The sequence below is a fragment of the Brachyhypopomus gauderio genome, unplaced genomic scaffold, assembly GCF_052324685.1.
Source record: "Brachyhypopomus gauderio isolate BG-103 unplaced genomic scaffold, BGAUD_0.2 sc157, whole genome shotgun sequence".
NCBI lineage: Eukaryota > Metazoa > Chordata > Actinopteri > Gymnotiformes > Hypopomidae > Brachyhypopomus > Brachyhypopomus gauderio.
Window position 1 is genome coordinate 165,243 of NW_027506978.1, and position 22,430 is coordinate 187,672.

General features: G+C 44.6%; 1 protein-coding gene and 28 non-coding genes across 29 annotated transcripts in view; 24 read left to right on the forward strand and 5 right to left on the reverse strand.

Annotated features, from left to right (window-relative positions):
* LOC143500564 (uncharacterized) overlaps positions 1–22,430 on the forward strand; it is a 198,990-nt gene that overhangs the window by 146,370 nt on the left and 30,190 nt on the right. The gene's annotated exons all lie outside the window — the stretch shown is intronic.
* trnas-uga (transfer RNA serine (anticodon UGA)) lies at positions 490–571 on the forward strand. The gene has a single exon. It is a non-coding gene; the product is annotated as a tRNA-Ser (tRNA).
* Positions 976–1,047, reverse strand: trnad-guc (transfer RNA aspartic acid (anticodon GUC)). Its single transcript has one exon. It is a non-coding gene; the product is annotated as a tRNA-Asp (tRNA).
* trnam-cau (transfer RNA methionine (anticodon CAU)) lies at positions 1,811–1,883 on the forward strand. Its single transcript has one exon. It is a non-coding gene; the product is annotated as a tRNA-Met (tRNA).
* On the forward strand, positions 2,468–2,549 carry trnas-uga (transfer RNA serine (anticodon UGA)). The gene has a single exon. It is a non-coding gene; the product is annotated as a tRNA-Ser (tRNA).
* trnam-cau (transfer RNA methionine (anticodon CAU)) lies at positions 3,789–3,861 on the forward strand. Its single transcript has one exon. It is a non-coding gene; the product is annotated as a tRNA-Met (tRNA).
* trnas-uga (transfer RNA serine (anticodon UGA)) lies at positions 4,445–4,526 on the forward strand. Its single transcript has one exon. It is a non-coding gene; the product is annotated as a tRNA-Ser (tRNA).
* On the reverse strand, positions 4,931–5,002 carry trnad-guc (transfer RNA aspartic acid (anticodon GUC)). Its single transcript has one exon. It is a non-coding gene; the product is annotated as a tRNA-Asp (tRNA).
* On the forward strand, positions 5,766–5,838 carry trnam-cau (transfer RNA methionine (anticodon CAU)). The gene has a single exon. It is a non-coding gene; the product is annotated as a tRNA-Met (tRNA).
* Positions 6,422–6,503, forward strand: trnas-uga (transfer RNA serine (anticodon UGA)). The gene has a single exon. It is a non-coding gene; the product is annotated as a tRNA-Ser (tRNA).
* Positions 6,908–6,979, reverse strand: trnad-guc (transfer RNA aspartic acid (anticodon GUC)). The gene has a single exon. It is a non-coding gene; the product is annotated as a tRNA-Asp (tRNA).
* trnam-cau (transfer RNA methionine (anticodon CAU)) lies at positions 7,743–7,815 on the forward strand. The gene has a single exon. It is a non-coding gene; the product is annotated as a tRNA-Met (tRNA).
* trnas-uga (transfer RNA serine (anticodon UGA)) lies at positions 8,399–8,480 on the forward strand. The gene has a single exon. It is a non-coding gene; the product is annotated as a tRNA-Ser (tRNA).
* Positions 9,720–9,792, forward strand: trnam-cau (transfer RNA methionine (anticodon CAU)). The gene has a single exon. It is a non-coding gene; the product is annotated as a tRNA-Met (tRNA).
* On the forward strand, positions 10,377–10,458 carry trnas-uga (transfer RNA serine (anticodon UGA)). The gene has a single exon. It is a non-coding gene; the product is annotated as a tRNA-Ser (tRNA).
* trnam-cau (transfer RNA methionine (anticodon CAU)) lies at positions 11,698–11,770 on the forward strand. The gene has a single exon. It is a non-coding gene; the product is annotated as a tRNA-Met (tRNA).
* Positions 12,354–12,435, forward strand: trnas-uga (transfer RNA serine (anticodon UGA)). Its single transcript has one exon. It is a non-coding gene; the product is annotated as a tRNA-Ser (tRNA).
* Positions 12,840–12,911, reverse strand: trnad-guc (transfer RNA aspartic acid (anticodon GUC)). Its single transcript has one exon. It is a non-coding gene; the product is annotated as a tRNA-Asp (tRNA).
* On the forward strand, positions 13,673–13,745 carry trnam-cau (transfer RNA methionine (anticodon CAU)). Its single transcript has one exon. It is a non-coding gene; the product is annotated as a tRNA-Met (tRNA).
* On the forward strand, positions 14,329–14,410 carry trnas-uga (transfer RNA serine (anticodon UGA)). Its single transcript has one exon. It is a non-coding gene; the product is annotated as a tRNA-Ser (tRNA).
* Positions 15,650–15,722, forward strand: trnam-cau (transfer RNA methionine (anticodon CAU)). The gene has a single exon. It is a non-coding gene; the product is annotated as a tRNA-Met (tRNA).
* Positions 16,307–16,388, forward strand: trnas-uga (transfer RNA serine (anticodon UGA)). The gene has a single exon. It is a non-coding gene; the product is annotated as a tRNA-Ser (tRNA).
* Positions 17,628–17,700, forward strand: trnam-cau (transfer RNA methionine (anticodon CAU)). The gene has a single exon. It is a non-coding gene; the product is annotated as a tRNA-Met (tRNA).
* Positions 18,284–18,365, forward strand: trnas-uga (transfer RNA serine (anticodon UGA)). Its single transcript has one exon. It is a non-coding gene; the product is annotated as a tRNA-Ser (tRNA).
* On the reverse strand, positions 18,770–18,841 carry trnad-guc (transfer RNA aspartic acid (anticodon GUC)). The gene has a single exon. It is a non-coding gene; the product is annotated as a tRNA-Asp (tRNA).
* On the forward strand, positions 19,603–19,675 carry trnam-cau (transfer RNA methionine (anticodon CAU)). The gene has a single exon. It is a non-coding gene; the product is annotated as a tRNA-Met (tRNA).
* trnas-uga (transfer RNA serine (anticodon UGA)) lies at positions 20,259–20,340 on the forward strand. The gene has a single exon. It is a non-coding gene; the product is annotated as a tRNA-Ser (tRNA).
* trnam-cau (transfer RNA methionine (anticodon CAU)) lies at positions 21,580–21,652 on the forward strand. The gene has a single exon. It is a non-coding gene; the product is annotated as a tRNA-Met (tRNA).
* Positions 22,237–22,318, forward strand: trnas-uga (transfer RNA serine (anticodon UGA)). Its single transcript has one exon. It is a non-coding gene; the product is annotated as a tRNA-Ser (tRNA).

Genomic DNA, 22,430 nt, shown 5'->3' on the forward strand with positions numbered 1-22,430 from the left:
AATAGTATTGGCACATGACTCTTACAGGTCATCCCTAGTTGATTCAAGCTGTGCTTTTTCTTTTGTAAATTCGCGTGTACACAGCAAGTTGTGTTGCATCCAATTCAATTCTCTCCACTGACCGTTCAGTCAATACCTTGATGGCGTCTGTATTGACACCTCTACTGAGACATCAAGCTGCCTCTTTGGAGCATGTTCGCTCCCAGATCAAACTGCAGTGTCGTGGTGCCAACACAGAATAATGGACCACGTCGGACACTTTTCACTTTTGATTCTTTTTGATTCACTTTTGATGACACGCTTTTGAATACCTGATCACCTGGAATTGGTACCAGCTTGAAGTTAATAGTGAGTAGACTTATGGAGATTCATTTATTTGAATTTTCTTCTCAAGCCATTTGCAACTCAGAAGCAATGACACTTGTGCACTCATCATTGAGCTTGAGGAAGTCCAAGGAATTGATCTCTATGTTACTCTCGCTCCGCCGAGCTGCGATGGCCGAGAGGTTAAGGCGTTGGACTTGAAATCCAATGGGGTTTCCCCGCGCAGGTTCGACTCCTGCTTGCAGCGTGAGTGTCTTGTTGGGCGTGTGGAAAGAGAGAGTGTGCTCTCTTCCTGCTAGCCAGTTTTAAATATGCTTCTCATGCCATTTGCAACTTTGTGCTGCCAAACTTTAGCAGTCCTAACTGATCCTGAAATAGTCCCAGGAATTGAGTTACAAATGGCTGCTTCGTCGTTACAATGTGTTGGCATGGAAATGCAGTGGGGTCTCTTGCAGCGTAGAGGATTAACTTGCCTCTCTAATGTGATTTGTGATGAGACCTTATGCCACCAGTGGGGAGAGCTCGCACTCACAGGTGCTTCATCCAAAGATCTTCATGCAACATAGCGATGTCTTGTTTCAGGTAAAAGAAAAAGTGCCACATTCTTTCATGGCCGGTCACTGGTTGCTCCGCCTTGCGCTAAAAGAGGGTCTCCCCGTCGGGGAATCGAACCCCGGTCTTCCGCGTGACAGGCGGAGATACTATCCACTATACTAACGAGGACACGTGCTGTGTCTCGCAGTGATGCTGAGTCAGGTGACGTGCACTTGTCCCCTTGATTTTAAAGTACTCTGAATCATTGTGCCTGCAAGGAGGTGGTAAAAAGAACACATTGTGGTGATATTGACTCACTGTTGCCACTCCTCTTTTACCATCGTCAGTTTGTGGACTTATGATAGGAAAAACTCAAAGAATCTTGGTGACCTACAAGTTTGATTCATCTGCCTTCCTAGTTAAGTCATGCAAACCATTTGCTGCAAAATTGGCTTTAGCTACATTGGCAATTCATTTTGTCTTCGTATTCTAGTGCATTGTACCGAACTGCAATATCCATCTTAGATCAACTGAGATTTTGCATTTCTCTCTTTCCCACATGCAAGTTCTGAATTTCTTGGCACACATTACTGCTTTGCATCTACTAAAAGCACTCCAGAGAAAGCTTCACTTCATACCTTCATGAGGTAGGTGTCGTTTGTACTTGTATTTTGGTGGTATTTTTGTTTTTTTTTTTGTTTGTGTGCATTGTTTGTCTACTCTTGGAACATCCTGTGATTGGTTAGGGTAGGATTAGAGTTTAATTACGTTGGCCTCAGATTCTGGTTAATTCCAGGCTTCTTGTGCTAACCTTGTTGTTTGTTAGCTGTTGTTGGCAGTAATTAGTTGCTGCAGGTGCACTTGCCGCCATGCTCCAAGGAGTGAATTGGGGGCGGATACATTTTTTCTCCAGCTTTGTTAGTTCTTCCTCAGCCTCGCTTCTTCTTTCCTAGCCTCGTTAGCGCAGTAGGTAGCGCGTCAGTCTCATAATCTGAAGGTCGTGAGTTCGACCCTCACACGGGGCAGCAGAAGCTTTTTGAAAAGATTGACGAGCCCCCAAAAGATGCTCAAACGCTCTTTCCTTATTCACTCGCATGCTGAGCACACCCCCTACCCTGAAAATAGTATTGGCACATGACTCTTACAGGTCATCCCTAGTTGATTCAAGCTGTGCTTTTTCTTTTGTAAATTCGCGTGTGCACAGCAAGTTGTGTTGCATCCAATTCAATTCTCTCCACTGACCGTTCAGTCAATACCTTGATGGCGTCTGTATTGACACCTCTACTGAGACATCAAGCTGCCTCTTTGGAGCATGTTTGCTCCCAGATCAAACTGCAGTGTCGTGGAGCCAACACAGAATAATGGACCACGTCGGACACTTTTCACTTTTGATTCTTTTTGATTCACTTTTGATGACACGCTTTTGAATACCTGATCACCTGGAATTGGTACCAGCTTGAAGTTAATAGTGAGTAGACTTATGGAGATTCATTTATTTGAATTTTCTACTCAAGCCATTTGCAACTCAGAAGCAATGACACTTGTGCACTCATCATTGAGCTTGAGGAAGTCCAAGGAATTGATCTCTATGTTACTCTCGCTCCTCCGAACTGCGATGGCCTAGAGGTTAAGGCGTTGGACTTGAAATCCAATGGGGTTTCCCCGCGCAGGTTCGACTCCTGCTTGCAGCGTGAGTGTCTTGTTGGGAGTGTGGAAAGAGAGAGTGTGCTCTCTTCCTGCTAGCCAGTTTTAAATATGCTTCTCATGCCATTTGCAACTTTGTGCTGCCAAACTTTAGCAGTCCTAACTGATCCTGAAATAGTCCCAGGAATTGAGTTACAAATGGCTGCTTTGTCGTTACAATGTGTTGGCATGGAAATGCAGTGGGGTCTCTTGCAGCGTAGAGGATTAACTTGCCTCTCTAATGTGATTTGTGATGAGACCTTATGCCACCAGTGGGGAGAGCTTGCACTCACAGGTGCTTCATCCAAAGATCTTCATGCAACATAGCGATGTCTTGTTTCAGGTAAAAGAAAAAGTGCCACATTCTTTCATGGCTGGTCACTGGTTGCTCCGCCTTGCGCTAAAAGAGGGTCTCCCCGTCTGGGAATCGAACCCCGGTCTTCCGCGTGACAGGCGGAGATACTATCCACTATACTAACGAGGACACGTGCTGTGTCTTGCAGTGATGCTGAGTCAGGTGACGTGCACTTGTCCCCTTGATTTTAAAGTACTCTGAATCATTGTGCCTGCAAGGAGGTGGTAAAAAGAACACATTGTGGTGATATTGACTCACTGTTGCCATTCCTCTTTTACCATCGTCAGTTTGTGGACTTATGATAGGAAAAACTCAAAGAATCTTGGTGACCTACAGGTTTGATTCATCTGCCTTCCTAGTTAAGTCATGCAAACCATTTGCTGCAAAATTGGCTTTAGCTACATTGGCAATTCATTTTGTCTTTGTATTCCAGTGCATTGTACCGAACTGCAATATCCATCTTAGATCAACTGAGATTTTGCATTTCTCTCTTTCCCACATGCAAGTTCTGAATTTCTTGGCACACATTACTGCTTTGCATCTACTAAAAGCACTCCAGAGAAAGCTTCACTTCATACCTTCATGAGGTAGGTGTCGTTTGTACTTGTATTTTGGTGGTATTTTTGTTTTTTTTTTTGTTTGTGTGCGTTGTTTGTCTACTCTTGGAACATCCTGTGATTGGTTAGGGTAGGATTAGAGTTTAATTACGTTGGCCTCAGATTCTGGTTAATTCCAGGCTTCTTGTGCTAACCTTGTTGTTTGTTAGCTGTTGTTGGCAGTAATTAGTTGCTGCAGGTGCACTTGCCGCCATGCTCCAAGGAGTGAATTGGGGGCGGATACATTTTTTCTCCAGCTTTGTTAGTTCTTCCTCAGCCTCGCTTCTTCTTTCCTAGCCTCGTTAGCGCAGTAGGTAGCGCGTCAGTCTCATAATCTGAAGGTCGTGAGTTCGACCCTCACACGGGGCAGCAGAAGCTTTTTGAAAAGATTGACGAGCCCCCAAAAGATGCTCAAACGCTCTTTCCTTATTCACTCGCATGCTGAGCACACCCCCTACCTGAAAATAGTATTGGCACATGACTCTTACAGGTCATCCCTAGTTGATTCAAGCTGTGCTTTTTCTTTTGTAAATTCGCGTGTGCACAGCAAGTTGTGTTGCATCCAATTCAATTCTCTCCACTGACCGTTCAGTCAATACCTTGATGGCGTCTGTATTGACACCTCTACTGAGACATCAAGCTGCCTCTTTGGAGCATGTTTGCTCCCAGATCAAACTGCAGTGTCGTGGTGCCAACACAGAATAATGGACCACGTCGGACACTTTTCACTTTTGATTCTTTTTGATTCACTTTTGATGACACGCTTTTGAATACCTGATCACTTGGAATTGGTACCAGCTTGAAGTTAATAGTGAGTAGACTTATGGAGATTCATTTATTTGAATTTTCTTCTCAAGCCATTTGCAACTCAGAAGCAATGACACTTGTGCACTCATCATTGAGCTTGAGGAAGTCCAAGGAATTGATCTCTATGTTACTCTCGCTCCGCCGAGCTGCGATGGCCGAGAGGTTAAGGCGTTGGACTTGAAATCCAATGGGGTTTCCCCGCGCAGGTTCGACTCCTGCTTGCAGCGTGAGTGTCTTGTTGGGCGTGTGGAAAGAGAGAGTGTGCTCTCTTCCTGCTAGCCAGTTTTAAATATGCTTCTCATGCCATTTGCAACTTTGTGCTGCCAAACTTTAGCAGTCCTAACTGATCCTGAAATAGTCCCAGGAATTGAGTTACAAATGGCTGCTTCGTCGTTACAATGTGTTGGCATGGAAATGCAGTGGGGTCTCTTGCAGCGTAGAGGATTAACTTGCCTCTCTAATGTGATTTGTGATGAGACCTTATGCCACCAGTGGGGAGAGCTCGCACTCACAGGTGCTTCATCCAAAGATCTTCATGCAACATAGCGATGTCTTGTTTCAGGTAAAAGAAAAAGTGCCACATTCTTTCATGGCCGGTCACTGGTTGCTCCGCCTTGCGCTAAAAGAGGGTCTCCCCGTCGGGGAATCGAACCCCGGTCTTCCGCGTGACAGGCGGAGATACTATCCACTATACTAACGAGGACACGTGCTGTGTCTCGCAGTGATGCTGAGTCAGGTGACGTGCACTTGTCCCCTTGATTTTAAAGTACTCTGAATCATTGTGCCTGCAAGGAGGTGGTAAAAAGAACACATTGTGGTGATATTGACTCACTGTTGCCATTCCTCTTTTACCATCGTCAGTTTGTGGACTTATGATAGGAAAAACTCAAAGAATCTTGGTGACCTACAGGTTTGATTCATCTGCCTTCCTAGTTAAGTCATGCAAACCATTTGCTGCAAAATTGGCTTTAGCTACATTGGCAATTCATTTTGTCTTTGTATTCCAGTGCATTGTACCGAACTGCAATATCCATCTTAGATCAACTGAGATTTTGCATTTCTCTCTTTCCCACATGCAAGTTCTGAATTTCTTGGCACACATTACTGCTTTGCATCTACTAAAAGCACTCCAGAGAAAGCTTCACTTCATACCTTCATGAGGTAGGTGTCGTTTGTACTTGTATTTTGGTGGTATTTTTGTTTTTTTTTTTGTTTGTGTGCGTTGTTTGTCTACTCTTGGAACATCCTGTGATTGGTTAGGGTAGGATTAGAGTTTAATTACGTTGGCCTCAGATTCTGGTTAATTCCAGGCTTCTTGTGCTAACCTTGTTGTTTGTTAGCTGTTGTTGGCAGTAATTAGTTGCTGCAGGTGCACTTGCCGCCATGCTCCAAGGAGTGAATTGGGGGCGGATACATTTTTTCTCCAGCTTTGTTAGTTCTTCCTCAGCCTCGCTTCTTCTTTCCTAGCCTCGTTAGCGCAGTAGGTAGCGCGTCAGTCTCATAATCTGAAGGTCGTGAGTTCGACCCTCACACGGGGCAGCAGAAGCTTTTTGAAAAGATTGACGAGCCCCCAAAAGATGCTCAAACGCTCTTTCCTTATTCACTCGCATGCTGAGCACACCCCCTACCTGAAAATAGTATTGGCACATGACTCTTACAGGTCATCCCTAGTTGATTCAAGCTGTGCTTTTTCTTTTGTAAATTCGCGTGTGCACAGCAAGTTGTGTTGCATCCAATTCAATTCTCTCCACTGACCGTTCAGTCAATACCTTGATGGCGTCTGTATTGACACCTCTACTGAGACATCAAGCTGCCTCTTTGGAGCATGTTTGCTCCCAGATCAAACTGCAGTGTCGTGGTGCCAACACAGAATAATGGACCACGTCGGACACTTTTCACTTTTGATTCTTTTTGATTCACTTTTGATGACACGCTTTTGAATACCTGATCACTTGGAATTGGTACCAGCTTGAAGTTAATAGTGAGTAGACTTATGGAGATTCATTTATTTGAATTTTCTTCTCAAGCCATTTGCAACTCAGAAGCAATGACACTTGTGCACTCATCATTGAGCTTGAGGAAGTCCAAGGAATTGATCTCTATGTTACTCTCGCTCCGCCGAGCTGCGATGGCCGAGAGGTTAAGGCGTTGGACTTGAAATCCAATGGGGTTTCCCCGCGCAGGTTCGACTCCTGCTTGCAGCGTGAGTGTCTTGTTGGGCGTGTGGAAAGAGAGAGTGTGCTCTCTTCCTGCTAGCCAGTTTTAAATATGCTTCTCATGCCATTTGCAACTTTGTGCTGCCAAACTTTAGCAGTCCTAACTGATCCTGAAATAGTCCCAGGAATTGAGTTACAAATGGCTGCTTCGTCGTTACAATGTGTTGGCATGGAAATGCAGTGGGGTCTCTTGCAGCGTAGAGGATTAACTTGCCTCTCTAATGTGATTTGTGATGAGACCTTATGCCACCAGTGGGGAGAGCTCGCACTCACAGGTGCTTCATCCAAAGATCTTCATGCAACATAGCGATGTCTTGTTTCAGGTAAAAGAAAAAGTGCCACATTCTTTCATGGCCGGTCACTGGTTGCTCCGCCTTGCGCTAAAAGAGGGTCTCCCCGTCGGGGAATCGAACCCCGGTCTTCCGCGTGACAGGCGGAGATACTATCCACTATACTAACGAGGACACGTGCTGTGTCTCGCAGTGATGCTGAGTCAGGTGACGTGCACTTGTCCCCTTGATTTTAAAGTACTCTGAATCATTGTGCCTGCAAGGAGGTGGTAAAAAGAACACATTGTGGTGATATTGACTCACTGTTGCCACTCCTCTTTTACCATCGTCAGTTTGTGGACTTATGATAGGAAAAACTCAAAGAATCTTGGTGACCTACAAGTTTGATTCATCTGCCTTCCTAGTTAAGTCATGCAAACCATTTGCTGCAAAATTGGCTTTAGCTACATTGGCAATTCATTTTGTCTTCGTATTCTAGTGCATTGTACCGAACTGCAATATCCATCTTAGATCAACTGAGATTTTGCATTTCTCTCTTTCCCACATGCAAGTTCTGAATTTCTTGGCACACATTACTGCTTTGCATCTACTAAAAGCACTCCAGAGAAAGCTTCACTTCATACCTTCATGAGGTAGGTGTCGTTTGTACTTGTATTTTGGTGGTATTTTTGTTTTTTTTTTTGTTTGTGTGCGTTGTTTGTCTACTCTTGGAACATCCTGTGATTGGTTAGGGTAGGATTAGAGTTTAATTACGTTGGCCTCAGATTCTGGTTAATTCCAGGCTTCTTGTGCTAACCTTGTTGTTTGTTAGCTGTTGTTGGCAGTAATTAGTTGCTGCAGGTGCACTTGCCGCCATGCTCCAAGGAGTGAATTGGGGGCGGATACATTTTTTCTCCAGCTTTGTTAGTTCTTCCTCAGCCTCGCTTCTTCTTTCCTAGCCTCGTTAGCGCAGTAGGTAGCGCGTCAGTCTCATAATCTGAAGGTCGTGAGTTCGACCCTCACACGGGGCAGCAAAAGCTTTTTGAAAAGATTGACGAGCCCCCAAAAGATGCTCAAACGCTCTTTCCTTATTCACTCGCATGCTGAGCACACCCCCTACCTGAAAATAGTATTGGCACATGACTCTTACAGGTCATCCCTAGTTGATTCAAGCTGTGCTTTTTCTTTTGTAAATTCGCGTGTACACAGCAAGTTGTGTTGCATCCAATTCAATTCTCTCCACTGACCGTTCAGTCAATACCTTGATGGCGTCTGTATTGACACCTCTACTGAGACATCAAGCTGCCTCTTTGGAGCATGTTCGCTCCCAGATCAAATTGCAGTGTCGTGGTGCCAACACAGAATAATGGACCACGTCGGACACTTTTCACTTTTGATTCTTTTTGATTCACTTTTGATGACACGCTTTTGAATACCTGATCACCTGGAATTGGTACCAGCTTGAAGTTAATAGTGAGTAGACTTATGGAGATTCATTTATTTGAATTTTCTACTCAAGCCATTTGCAACTCAGAAGCAATGACACTTGTGCACTCATCATTGAGCTTGAGGAAGTCCAAGGAATTGATCTCTATGTTACTCTCGCTCCTCCGAACTGCGATGGCCTAGAGGTTAAGGCGTTGGACTTGAAATCCAATGGGGTTTCCCCGCGCAGGTTCGACTCCTGCTTGCAGCGTGAGTGTCTTGTTGGGAGTGTGGAAAGAGAGAGTGTGCTCTCTTCCTGCTAGCCAGTTTTAAATATGCTTCTCATGCCATTTGCAACTTTGTGCTGCCAAACTTTAGCAGTCCTAACTGATCCTGAAATAGTCCCAGGAATTGAGTTACAAATGGCTGCTTTGTCGTTACAATGTGTTGGCATGGAAATGCAGTGGGGTCTCTTGCAGCGTAGAGGATTAACTTGCCTCTCTAATGTGATTTGTGATGAGACCTTATGCCACCAGTGGGGAGAGCTTGCACTCACAGGTGCTTCATCCAAAGATCTTCATGCAACATAGCGATGTCTTGTTTCAGGTAAAAGAAAAAGTGCCACATTCTTTCATGGCTGGTCACTGGTTGCTCCGCCTTGCGCTAAAAGAGGGTCTCCCCGTCTGGGAATCGAACCCCGGTCTTCCGCGTGACAGGCGGAGATACTATCCACTATACTAACGAGGACACGTGCTGTGTCTTGCAGTGATGCTGAGTCAGGTGACGTGCACTTGTCCCCTTGATTTTAAAGTACTCTGAATCATTGTGCCTGCAAGGAGGTGGTAAAAAGAACACATTGTGGTGATATTGACTCACTGTTGCCATTCCTCTTTTACCATCGTCAGTTTGTGGACTTATGATAGGAAAAACTCAAAGAATCTTGGTGACCTACAGGTTTGATTCATCTGCCTTCCTAGTTAAGTCATGCAAACCATTTGCTGCAAAATTGGCTTTAGCTACATTGGCAATTCATTTTGTCTTTGTATTCCAGTGCATTGTACCGAACTGCAATAGCCATCTTAGATCAACTGAGATTTTGCATTTCTCTCTTTCCCACATGCAAGTTCTGAATTTCTTGGCACACATTACTGCTTTGCATCTACTAAAAGCACTCCAGAGAAAGCTTCACTTCATACCTTCATGAGGTAGGTGTCGTTTGTACTTGTATTTTGGTGGTATTTTTGTTTTTTTTTTTGTTTGTGTGCATTGTTTGTCTACTCTTGGAACATCCTGTGATTGGTTAGGGTAGGATTAGAGTTTAATTACGTTGGCCTCAGATTCTGGTTAATTCCAGGCTTCTTGTGCTAACCTTGTTGTTTGTTAGCTGTTGTTGGCAGTAATTAGTTGCTGCAGGTGCACTTGCCGCCATGCTCCAAGGAGTGAATTGGGGGCGGATACATTTTTTCTCCAGCTTTGTTAGTTCTTCCTCAGCCTCGCTTCTTCTTTCCTAGCCTCGTTAGCGCAGTAGGTAGCGCGTCAGTCTCATAATCTGAAGGTCGTGAGTTCGACCCTCACACGGGGCAGCAGAAGCTTTTTGAAAAGATTGACGAGCCCCCAAAAGATGCTCAAACGCTCTTTCCTTATTCACTCGCATGCTGAGCACACCCCCTACCCTGAAAATAGTATTGGCACATGACTCTTACAGGTCATCCCTAGTTGATTCAAGCTGTGCTTTTTCTTTTGTAAATTCGCGTGTGCACAGCAAGTTGTGTTGCATCCAATTCAATTCTCTCCACTGACCGTTCAGTCAATACCTTGATGGCGTCTGTATTGACACCTCTACTGAGACATCAAGCTGCCTCTTTGGAGCATGTTTGCTCCCAGATCAAACTGCAGTGTCGTGGAGCCAACACAGAATAATGGACCACGTCGGACACTTTTCACTTTTGATTCTTTTTGATTCACTTTTGATGACACGCTTTTGAATACCTGATCACCTGGAATTGGTACCAGCTTGAAGTTAATAGTGAGTAGACTTATGGAGATTCATTTATTTGAATTTTCTACTCAAGCCATTTGCAACTCAGAAGCAATGACACTTGTGCACTCATCATTGAGCTTGAGGAAGTCCAAGGAATTGATCTCTATGTTACTCTCGCTCCTCCGAACTGCGATGGCCTAGAGGTTAAGGCGTTGGACTTGAAATCCAATGGGGTTTCCCCGCGCAGGTTCGACTCCTGCTTGCAGCGTGAGTGTCTTGTTGGGAGTGTGGAAAGAGAGAGTGTGCTCTCTTCCTGCTAGCCAGTTTTAAATATGCTTCTCATGCCATTTGCAACTTTGTGCTGCCAAACTTTAGCAGTCCTAACTGATCCTGAAATAGTCCCAGGAATTGAGTTACAAATGGCTGCTTTGTCGTTACAATGTGTTGGCATGGAAATGCAGTGGGGTCTCTTGCAGCGTAGAGGATTAACTTGCCTCTCTAATGTGATTTGTGATGAGACCTTATGCCACCAGTGGGGAGAGCTTGCACTCACAGGTGCTTCATCCAAAGATCTTCATGCAACATAGCGATGTCTTGTTTCAGGTAAAAGAAAAAGTGCCACATTCTTTCATGGCTGGTCACTGGTTGCTCCGCCTTGCGCTAAAAGAGGGTCTCCCCGTCTGGGAATCGAACCCCGGTCTTCCGCGTGACAGGCGGAGATACTATCCACTATACTAACGAGGACACGTGCTGTGTCTTGCAGTGATGCTGAGTCAGGTGACGTGCACTTGTCCCCTTGATTTTAAAGTACTCTGAATCATTGTGCCTGCAAGGAGGTGGTAAAAAGAACACATTGTGGTGATATTGACTCACTGTTGCCATTCCTCTTTTACCATCGTCAGTTTGTGGACTTATGATAGGAAAAACTCAAAGAATCTTGGTGACCTACAGGTTTGATTCATCTGCCTTCCTAGTTAAGTCATGCAAACCATTTGCTGCAAAATTGGCTTTAGCTACATTGGCAATTCATTTTGTCTTTGTATTCCAGTGCATTGTACCGAACTGCAATAGCCATCTTAGATCAACTGAGATTTTGCATTTCTCTCTTTCCCACATGCAAGTTCTGAATTTCTTGGCACACATTACTGCTTTGCATCTACTAAAAGCACTCCAGAGAAAGCTTCACTTCATACCTTCATGAGGTAGGTGTCGTTTGTACTTGTATTTTGGTGGTATTTTTGTTTTTTTTTTTGTTTGTGTGCATTGTTTGTCTACTCTTGGAACATCCTGTGATTGGTTAGGGTAGGATTAGAGTTTAATTACGTTGGCCTCAGATTCTGGTTAATTCCAGGCTTCTTGTGCTAACCTTGTTGTTTGTTAGCTGTTGTTGGCAGTAATTATTTGCTGCAGGTGCACTTGCCGCCATGCTCCAAGGAGTGAATTGGGGGCGGATACATTTTTTCTCCAGCTTTGTTAGTTCTTCCTCAGCCTCGCTTCTTCTTTCCTAGCCTCGTTAGCGCAGTAGGTAGCGCGTCAGTCTCATAATCTGAAGGTCGTGAGTTCGACCCTCACACGGGGCAGCAGAAGCTTTTTGAAAAGATTGACGAGCCCCCAAAAGATGCTCAAACGCTCTTTCCTTATTCACTCGCATGCTGAGCACACCCCCTACCTGAAAATAGTATTGGCACATGACTCTTACAGGTCATCCCTAGTTGATTCAAGCTGTGCTTTTTCTTTTGTAAATTCGCGTGTGCACAGCAAGTTGTGTTGCATCCAATTCAATTCTCTCCACTGACCGTTCAGTCAATACCTTGATGGCGTCTGTATTGACACCTCTACTGAGACATCAAGCTGCCTCTTTGGAGCATGTTTGCTCCCAGATCAAACTGCAGTGTCGTGGTGCCAACACAGAATAATGGACCACGTCGGACACTTTTCACTTTTGATTCTTTTTGATTCACTTTTGATGACACGCTTTTGAATACCTGATCACTTGGAATTGGTACCAGCTTGAAGTTAATAGTGAGTAGACTTATGGAGATTCATTTATTTGAATTTTCTTCTCAAGCCATTTGCAACTCAGAAGCAATGACACTTGTGCACTCATCATTGAGCTTGAGGAAGTCCAAGGAATTGATCTCTATGTTACTCTCGCTCCGCCGAGCTGCGATGGCCGAGAGGTTAAGGCGTTGGACTTGAAATCCAATGGGGTTTCCCCGCGCAGGTTCGACTCCTGCTTGCAGCGTGAGTGTCTTGTTGGGCGTGTGGAAAGAGAGAGTGTGCTCTCTTCCTGCTAGCCAGTTTTAAATATGCTTCTCATGCCATTTGCAACTTTGTGCTGCCAAACTTTAGCAGTCCTAACTGATCCTGAAATAGTCCCAGGAATTGAGTTACAAATGGCTGCTTCGTCGTTACAATGTGTTGGCATGGAAATGCAGTGGGGTCTCTTGCAGCGTAGAGGATTAACTTGCCTCTCTAATGTGATTTGTGATGAGACCTTATGCCACCAGTGGGGAGAGCTCGCACTCACAGGTGCTTCATCCAAAGATCTTCATGCAACATAGCGATGTCTTGTTTCAGGTAAAAGAAAAAGTGCCACATTCTTTCATGGCCGGTCACTGGTTGCTCCGCCTTGCGCTAAAAGAGGGTCTCCCCGTCGGGGAATCGAACCCCGGTCTTCCGCGTGACAGGCGGAGATACTATCCACTATACTAACGAGGACACGTGCTGTGTCTCGCAGTGATGCTGAGTCAGGTGACGTGCACTTGTCCCCTTGATTTTAAAGTACTCTGAATCATTGTGCCTGCAAGGAGGTGGTAAAAAGAACACATTGTGGTGATATTGACTCACTGTTGCCACTCCTCTTTTACCATCGTCAGTTTGTGGACTTATGATAGGAAAAACTCAAAGAATCTTGGTGACCTACAGGTTTGATTCATCTGCCTTCCTAGTTAAGTCATGCGAACCATTTGCTGCAAAATTGGCTTTAGCTACATTGGCAATTCATTTTGTCTTCGTATTCCAGTGCATTGTACCGAACTGCAATATCCATCTTAGATCAACTGAGATTTTGCATTTCTCTCTTTCCCACATGCAAGTTCTGAATTTCTTGGCACACATTACTGCTTTGCATCTACTAAAAGCACTCCAGAGAAAGCTTCACTTCATACCTTCATGAGGTAGCTGTCGTTTGTACTTGTATTTTGGTGGTATTTTTGTTTTTTTTTGTTTGTGTGCGTTGTTTGTCTACTCTTGGAACATCCTGTGATTGGTTAGGGTAGGATTAGAGTTTAATTACGTTGGCCTCAGATTCTGGTTAATTCCAGGCTTCTTGTGCTAAGCTTGTTGTTTGTTAGCTGTTGTTGGCAGTAATTAGTTGCTGCAGGTGCACTTGCCGCCATGCTCCAAGGAGTGAATTGGGGGCGGATACATTTTTTCTCCAGCTTTGTTAGTTCTTCCTCAGCCTCGCTTCTTCTTTCCTAGCCTCGTTAGCGCAGTAGGTAGCGCGTCAGTCTCATAATCTGAAGGTCGTGAGTTCGACCCTCACACGGGGCAGCAGAAGCTTTTTGAAAAGATTGACGAGCCCCCAAAAGATGCTCAAACGCTCTTTCCTTATTCACTCGCATGCTGAGCACACCCCCTACCTGAAAATAGTATTGGCACATGACTCTTACAGGTCATCCCTAGTTGATTCAAGCTGTGCTTTTTCTTTTGTAAATTCGCGTGTGCACAGCAAGTTGTGTTGCATCCAATTCAATTCTCTCCACTGACCGTTCAGTCAATACCTTGATGGCGTCTGTATTGACACCTCTACTGAGACATCAAGCTGCCTCTTTGGAGCATGTTTGCTCCCAGATCAAACTGCAGTGTCGTGGTGCCAACACAGAATAATGGACCACGTCGGACACTTTTCACTTTTGATTCTTTTTGATTCACTTTTGATGACACGCTTTTGAATACCTGATCACTTGGAATTGGTACCAGCTTGAAGTTAATAGTGAGTAGACTTATGGAGATTCATTTATTTGAATTTTCTTCTCAAGCCATTTGCAACTCAGAAGCAATGACACTTGTGCACTCATCATTGAGCTTGAGGAAGTCCAAGGAATTGATCTCTATGTTACTCTCGCTCCTCCGAACTGCGATGGCCTAGAGGTTAAGGCGTTGGACTTGAAATCCAATGGGGTTTCCCCGCGCAGGTTCGACTCCTGCTTGCAGCGTGAGTGTCTTGTTGGGAGTGTGGAAAGAGAGAGTGTGCTCTCTTCCTGCTAGCCAGTTTTAAATATGCTTCTCATGCCATTTGCAACTTTGTGCTGCCAAACTTTAGCAGTCCTAACTGATCCTGAAATAGTCCCAGGAATTGAGTTACAAATGGCTGCTTTGTCGTTACAATGTGTTGGCATGGAAATGCAGTGGGGTCTCTTGCAGCGTAGAGGATTAACTTGCCTCTCTAATGTGATTTGTGATGAGACCTTATGCCACCAGTGGGGAGAGCTTGCACTCACAGGTGCTTCATCCAAAGATCTTCATGCAACATAGCGATGTCTTGTTTCAGGTAAAAGAAAAAGTGCCACATTCTTTCATGGCTGGTCACTGGTTGCTCCGCCTTGCGCTAAAAGAGGGTCTCCCCGTCTGGGAATCGAACCCCGGTCTTCCGCGTGACAGGCGGAGATACTATCCACTATACTAACGAGGACACGTGCTGTGTCTTGCAGTGATGCTGAGTCAGGTGACGTGCACTTGTCCCCTTGATTTTAAAGTACTCTGAATCATTGTGCCTGCAAGGAGGTGGTAAAAAGAACACATTGTGGTGATATTGACTCACTGTTGCCATTCCTCTTTTACCATCGTCAGTTTGTGGACTTATGATAGGAAAAACTCAAAGAATCTTGGTGACCTACAGGTTTGATTCATCTGCCTTCCTAGTTAAGTCATGCAAACCATTTGCTGCAAAATTGGCTTTAGCTACATTGGCAATTCATTTTGTCTTTGTATTCCAGTGCATTGTACCGAACTGCAATAGCCATCTTAGATCAACTGAGATTTTGCATTTCTCTCTTTCCCACATGCAAGTTCTGAATTTCTTGGCACACATTACTGCTTTGCATCTACTAAAAGCACTCCAGAGAAAGCTTCACTTCATACCTTCATGAGGTAGGTGTCGTTTGTACTTGTATTTTGGTGGTATTTTTGTTTTTTTTTTTGTTTGTGTGCATTGTTTGTCTACTCTTGGAACATCCTGTGATTGGTTAGGGTAGGATTAGAGTTTAATTACGTTGGCCTCAGATTCTGGTTAATTCCAGGCTTCTTGTGCTAACCTTGTTGTTTGTTAGCTGTTGTTGGCAGTAATTAGTTGCTGCAGGTGCACTTGCCGCCATGCTCCAAGGAGTGAATTGGGGGCGGATACATTTTTTCTCCAGCTTTGTTAGTTCTTCCTCAGCCTCGCTTCTTCTTTCCTAGCCTCGTTAGCGCAGTAGGTAGCGCGTCAGTCTCATAATCTGAAGGTCGTGAGTTCGACCCTCACACGGGGCAGCAGAAGCTTTTTGAAAAGATTGACGAGCCCCCAAAAGATGCTCAAACGCTCTTTCCTTATTCACTCGCATGCTGAGCACACCCCCTACCCTGAAAATAGTATTGGCACATGACTCTTACAGGTCATCCCTAGTTGATTCAAGCTGTGCTTTTTCTTTTGTAAATTCGCGTGTGCACAGCAAGTTGTGTTGCATCCAATTCAATTCTCTCCACTGACCGTTCAGTCAATACCTTGATGGCGTCTGTATTGACACCTCTACTGAGACATCAAGCTGCCTCTTTGGAGCATGTTTGCTCCCAGATCAAACTGCAGTGTCGTGGAGCCAACACAGAATAATGGACCACGTCGGACACTTTTCACTTTTGATTCTTTTTGATTCACTTTTGATGACACGCTTTTGAATACCTGATCACCTGGAATTGGTACCAGCTTGAAGTTAATAGTGAGTAGACTTATGGAGATTCATTTATTTGAATTTTCTACTCAAGCCATTTGCAACTCAGAAGCAATGACACTTGTGCACTCATCATTGAGCTTGAGGAAGTCCAAGGAATTGATCTCTATGTTACTCTCGCTCCTCCGAACTGCGATGGCCTAGAGGTTAAGGCGTTGGACTTGAAATCCAATGGGGTTTCCCCGCGCAGGTTCGACTCCTGCTTGCAGCGTGAGTGTCTTGTTGGGAGTGTGGAAAGAGAGAGTGTGCTCTCTTCCTGCTAGCCAGTTTTAAATATGCTTCTCATGCCATTTGCAACTTTGTGCTGCCAAACTTTAGCAGTCCTAACTGATCCTGAAATAGTCCCAGGAATTGAGTTACAAATGGCTGCTTTGTCGTTACAATGTGTTGGCATGGAAATGCAGTGGGGTCTCTTGCAGCGTAGAGGATTAACTTGCCTCTCTAATGTGATTTGTGATGAGACCTTATGCCACCAGTGGGGAGAGCTTGCACTCACAGGTGCTTCATCCAAAGATCTTCATGCAACATAGCGATGTCTTGTTTCAGGTAAAAGAAAAAGTGCCACATTCTTTCATGGCTGGTCACTGGTTGCTCCGCCTTGCGCTAAAAGAGGGTCTCCCCGTCTGGGAATCGAACCCCAGTCTTCCGCGTGACAGGCGGAGATACTATCCACTATACTAACGAGGACACGTGCTGTGTCTTGCAGTGATGCTGAGTCAGGTGACGTGCACTTGTCCCCTTGATTTTAAAGTACTCTGAATCATTGTGCCTGCAAGGAGGTGGTAAAAAGAACACATTGTGGTGATATTGACTCACTGTTGCCATTCCTCTTTTACCATCGTCAGTTTGTGGACTTATGATAGGAAAAACTCAAAGAATCTTGGTGACCTACAGGTTTGATTCATCTGCCTTCCTAGTTAAGTCATGCAAACCATTTGCTGCAAAATTGGCTTTAGCTACATTGGCAATTCATTTTGTCTTTGTATTCCAGTGCATTGTACCGAACTGCAATAGCCATCTTAGATCAACTGAGATTTTGCATTTCTCTCTTTCCCACATGCAAGTTCTGAATTTCTTGGCACACATTACTGCTTTGCATCTACTAAAAGCACTCCAGAGAAAGCTTCACTTCATACCTTCATGAGGTAGGTGTCGTTTGTACTTGTATTTTGGTGGTATTTTTGTTTTTTTTTTTGTTTGTGTGCATTGTTTGTCTACTCTTGGAACATCCTGTGATTGGTTAGGGTAGGATTAGAGTTTAATTACGTTGGCCTCAGATTCTGGTTAATTCCAGGCTTCTTGTGCTAACCTTGTTGTTTGTTAGCTGTTGTTGGCAGTAATTATTTGCTGCAGGTGCACTTGCCGCCATGCTCCAAGGAGTGAATTGGGGGCGGATACATTTTTTCTCCAGCTTTGTTAGTTCTTCCTCAGCCTCGCTTCTTCTTTCCTAGCCTCGTTAGCGCAGTAGGTAGCGCGTCAGTCTCATAATCTGAAGGTCGTGAGTTCGACCCTCACACGGGGCAGCAGAAGCTTTTTGAAAAGATTGACGAGCCCCCAAAAGATGCTCAAACGCTCTTTCCTTATTCACTCGCATGCTGAGCACACCCCCTACCTGAAAATAGTATTGGCACATGACTCTTACAGGTCATCCCTAGTTGATTCAAGCTGTGCTTTTTCTTTTGTAAATTCGCGTGTGCACAGCAAGTTGTGTTGCATCCAATTCAATTCTCTCCACTGACCGTTCAGTCAATACCTTGATGGCGTCTGTATTGACACCTCTACTGAGACATCAAGCTGCCTCTTTGGAGCATGTTTGCTCCCAGATCAAACTGCAGTGTCGTGGTGCCAACACAGAATAATGGACCACGTCGGACACTTTTCACTTTTGATTCTTTTTGATTCACTTTTGATGACACGCTTTTGAATACCTGATCACTTGGAATTGGTACCAGCTTGAAGTTAATAGTGAGTAGACTTATGGAGATTCATTTATTTGAATTTTCTTCTCAAGCCATTTGCAACTCAGAAGCAATGACACTTGTGCACTCATCATTGAGCTTGAGGAAGTCCAAGGAATTGATCTCTATGTTACTCTCGCTCCGCCGAGCTGCGATGGCCGAGAGGTTAAGGCGTTGGACTTGAAATCCAATGGGGTTTCCCCGCGCAGGTTCGACTCCTGCTTGCAGCGTGAGTGTCTTGTTGGGCGTGTGGAAAGAGAGAGTGTGCTCTCTTCCTGCTAGCCAGTTTTAAATATGCTTCTCATGCCATTTGCAACTTTGTGCTGCCAAACTTTAGCAGTCCTAACTGATCCTGAAATAGTCCCAGGAATTGAGTTACAAATGGCTGCTTCGTCGTTACAATGTGTTGGCATGGAAATGCAGTGGGGTCTCTTGCAGCGTAGAGGATTAACTTGCCTCTCTAATGTGATTTGTGATGAGACCTTATGCCACCAGTGGGGAGAGCTCGCACTCACAGGTGCTTCATCCAAAGATCTTCATGCAACATAGCGATGTCTTGTTTCAGGTAAAAGAAAAAGTGCCACATTCTTTCATGGCCGGTCACTGGTTGCTCCGCCTTGCGCTAAAAGAGGGTCTCCCCGTCGGGGAATCGAACCCCGGTCTTCCGCGTGACAGGCGGAGATACTATCCACTATACTAACGAGGACACGTGCTGTGTCTCGCAGTGATGCTGAGTCAGGTGACGTGCACTTGTCCCCTTGATTTTAAAGTACTCTGAATCATTGTGCCTGCAAGGAGGTGGTAAAAAGAACACATTGTGGTGATATTGACTCACTGTTGCCACTCCTCTTTTACCATCGTCAGTTTGTGGACTTATGATAGGAAAAACTCAAAGAATCTTGGTGACCTACAGGTTTGATTCATCTGCCTTCCTAGTTAAGTCATGCGAACCATTTGCTGCAAAATTGGCTTTAGCTACATTGGCAATTCATTTTGTCTTCGTATTCCAGTGCATTGTACCGAACTGCAATATCCATCTTAGATCAACTGAGATTTTGCATTTCTCTCTTTCCCACATGCAAGTTCTGAATTTCTTGGCACACATTACTGCTTTGCATCTACTAAAAGCACTCCAGAGAAAGCTTCACTTCATACCTTCATGAGGTAGCTGTCGTTTGTACTTGTATTTTGGTGGTATTTTTGTTTTTTTTTGTTTGTGTGCGTTGTTTGTCTACTCTTGGAACATCCTGTGATTGGTTAGGGTAGGATTAGAGTTTAATTACGTTGGCCTCAGATTCTGGTTAATTCCAGGCTTCTTGTGCTAAGCTTGTTGTTTGTTAGCTGTTGTTGGCAGTAATTAGTTGCTGCAGGTGCACTTGCCGCCATGCTCCAAGGAGTGAATTGGGGGCGGATACATTTTTTCTCCAGCTTTGTTAGTTCTTCCTCAGCCTCGCTTCTTCTTTCCTAGCCTCGTTAGCGCAGTAGGTAGCGCGTCAGTCTCATAATCTGAAGGTCGTGAGTTTGACCCTCACACGGGGCAGCAGAAGCTTTTTGAAAAGATTGACGAGCCCCCAAAAGATGCTCAAACGCTCTTTCCTTATTCACTCGCATGCTGAGCACACCCCCTACCTGAAAATAGTATTGGCACATGACTCTTACAGGTCATCCCTAGTTGATTCAAGCTGTGCTTTTTCTTTTGTAAATTCGCGTGTGCACAGCAAGTTGTGTTGCATCCAATTCAATTCTCTCCACTGACCGTTCAGTCAATACCTTGATGGCGTCTGTATTGACACCTCTACTGAGACATCAAGCTGCCTCTTTGGAGCATGTTTGCTCCCAGATCAAACTGCAGTGTCGTGGTGCCAACACAGAATAATGGACCACGTCGGACACTTTTCACTTTTGATTCTTTTTGATTCACTTTTGATGACACGCTTTTGAATACCTGATCACTTGGAATTGGTACCAGCTTGAAGTTAATAGTGAGTAGACTTATGGAGATTCATTTATTTGAATTTTCTTCTCAAGCCATTTGCAACTCAGAAGCAATGACACTTGTGCACTCATCATTGAGCTTGAGGAAGTCCAAGGAATTGATCTCTATGTTACTCTCGCTCCTCCGAACTGCGATGGCCTAGAGGTTAAGGCGTTGGACTTGAAATCCAATGGGGTTTCCCCGCGCAGGTTCGACTCCTGCTTGCAGCGTGAGTGTCTTGTTGGGAGTGTGGAAAGAGAGAGTGTGCTCTCTTCCTGCTAGCCAGTTTTAAATATGCTTCTCATGCCATTTGCAACTTTGTGCTGCCAAACTTTAGCAGTCCTAACTGATCCTGAAATAGTCCCAGGAATTGAGTTACAAATGGCTGCTTTGTCGTTACAATGTGTTGGCATGGAAATGCAGTGGGGTCTCTTGCAGCGTAGAGGATTAACTTGCCTCTCTAATGTGATTTGTGATGAGACCTTATGCCACCAGTGGGGAGAGCTTGCACTCACAGGTGCTTCATCCAAAGATCTTCATGCAACATAGCGATGTCTTGTTTCAGGTAAAAGAAAAAGTGCCACATTCTTTCATGGCTGGTCACTGGTTGCTCCGCCTTGCGCTAAAAGAGGGTCTCCCCGTCTGGGAATCGAACCCCGGTCTTCCGCGTGACAGGCGGAGATACTATCCACTATACTAACGAGGACACGTGCTGTGTCTTGCAGTGATGCTGAGTCAGGTGACGTGCACTTGTCCCCTTGATTTTAAAGTACTCTGAATCATTGTGCCTGCAAGGAGGTGGTAAAAAGAACACATTGTGGTGATATTGACTCACTGTTGCCATTCCTCTTTTACCATCGTCAGTTTGTGGACTTATGATAGGAAAAACTCAAAGAATCTTGGTGACCTACAGGTTTGATTCATCTGCCTTCCTAGTTAAGTCATGCAAACCATTTGCTGCAAAATTGGCTTTAGCTACATTGGCAATTCATTTTGTCTTTGTATTCCAGTGCATTGTACCGAACTGCAATAGCCATCTTAGATCAACTGAGATTTTGCATTTCTCTCTTTCCCACATGCAAGTTCTGAATTTCTTGGCACACATTACTGCTTTGCATCTACTAAAAGCACTCCAGAGAAAGCTTCACTTCATACCTTCATGAGGTAGGTGTCGTTTGTACTTGTATTTTGGTGGTATTTTTGTTTTTTTTTTTGTTTGTGTGCATTGTTTGTCTACTCTTGGAACATCCTGTGATTGGTTAGGGTAGGATTAGAGTTTAATTACGTTGGCCTCAGATTCTGGTTAATTCCAGGCTTCTTGTGCTAACCTTGTTGTTTGTTAGCTGTTGTTGGCAGTAATTAGTTGCTGCAGGTGCACTTGCCGCCATGCTCCAAGGAGTGAATTGGGGGCGGATACATTTTTTCTCCAGCTTTGTTAGTTCTTCCTCAGCCTCGCTTCTTCTTTCCTAGCCTCGTTAGCGCAGTAGGTAGCGCGTCAGTCTCATAATCTGAAGGTCGTGAGTTCGACCCTCACACGGGGCAGCAGAAGCTTTTTGAAAAGATTGACGAGCCCCCAAAAGATGCTCAAACGCTCTTTCCTTATTCACTCGCATGCTGAGCACACCCCCTACCCTGAAAATAGTATTGGCACATGACTCTTACAGGTCATCCCTAGTTGATTCAAGCTGTGCTTTTTCTTTTGTAAATTCGCGTGTGCACAGCAAGTTGTGTTGCATCCAATTCAATTCTCTCCACTGACCGTTCAGTCAATACCTTGATGGCGTCTGTATTGACACCTCTACTGAGACATCAAGCTGCCTCTTTGGAGCATGTTTGCTCCCAGATCAAACTGCAGTGTCGTGGAGCCAACACAGAATAATGGACCACGTCGGACACTTTTCACTTTTGATTCTTTTTGATTCACTTTTGATGACACGCTTTTGAATACCTGATCACCTGGAATTGGTACCAGCTTGAAGTTAATAGTGAGTAGACTTATGGAGATTCATTTATTTGAATTTTCTACTCAAGCCATTTGCAACTCAGAAGCAATGACACTTGTGCACTCATCATTGAGCTTGAGGAAGTCCAAGGAATTGATCTCTATGTTACTCTCGCTCCTCCGAACTGCGATGGCCTAGAGGTTAAGGCGTTGGACTTGAAATCCAATGGGGTTTCCCCGCGCAGGTTCGACTCCTGCTTGCAGCGTGAGTGTCTTGTTGGGAGTGTGGAAAGAGAGAGTGTGCTCTCTTCCTGCTAGCCAGTTTTAAATATGCTTCTCATGCCATTTGCAACTTTGTGCTGCCAAACTTTAGCAGTC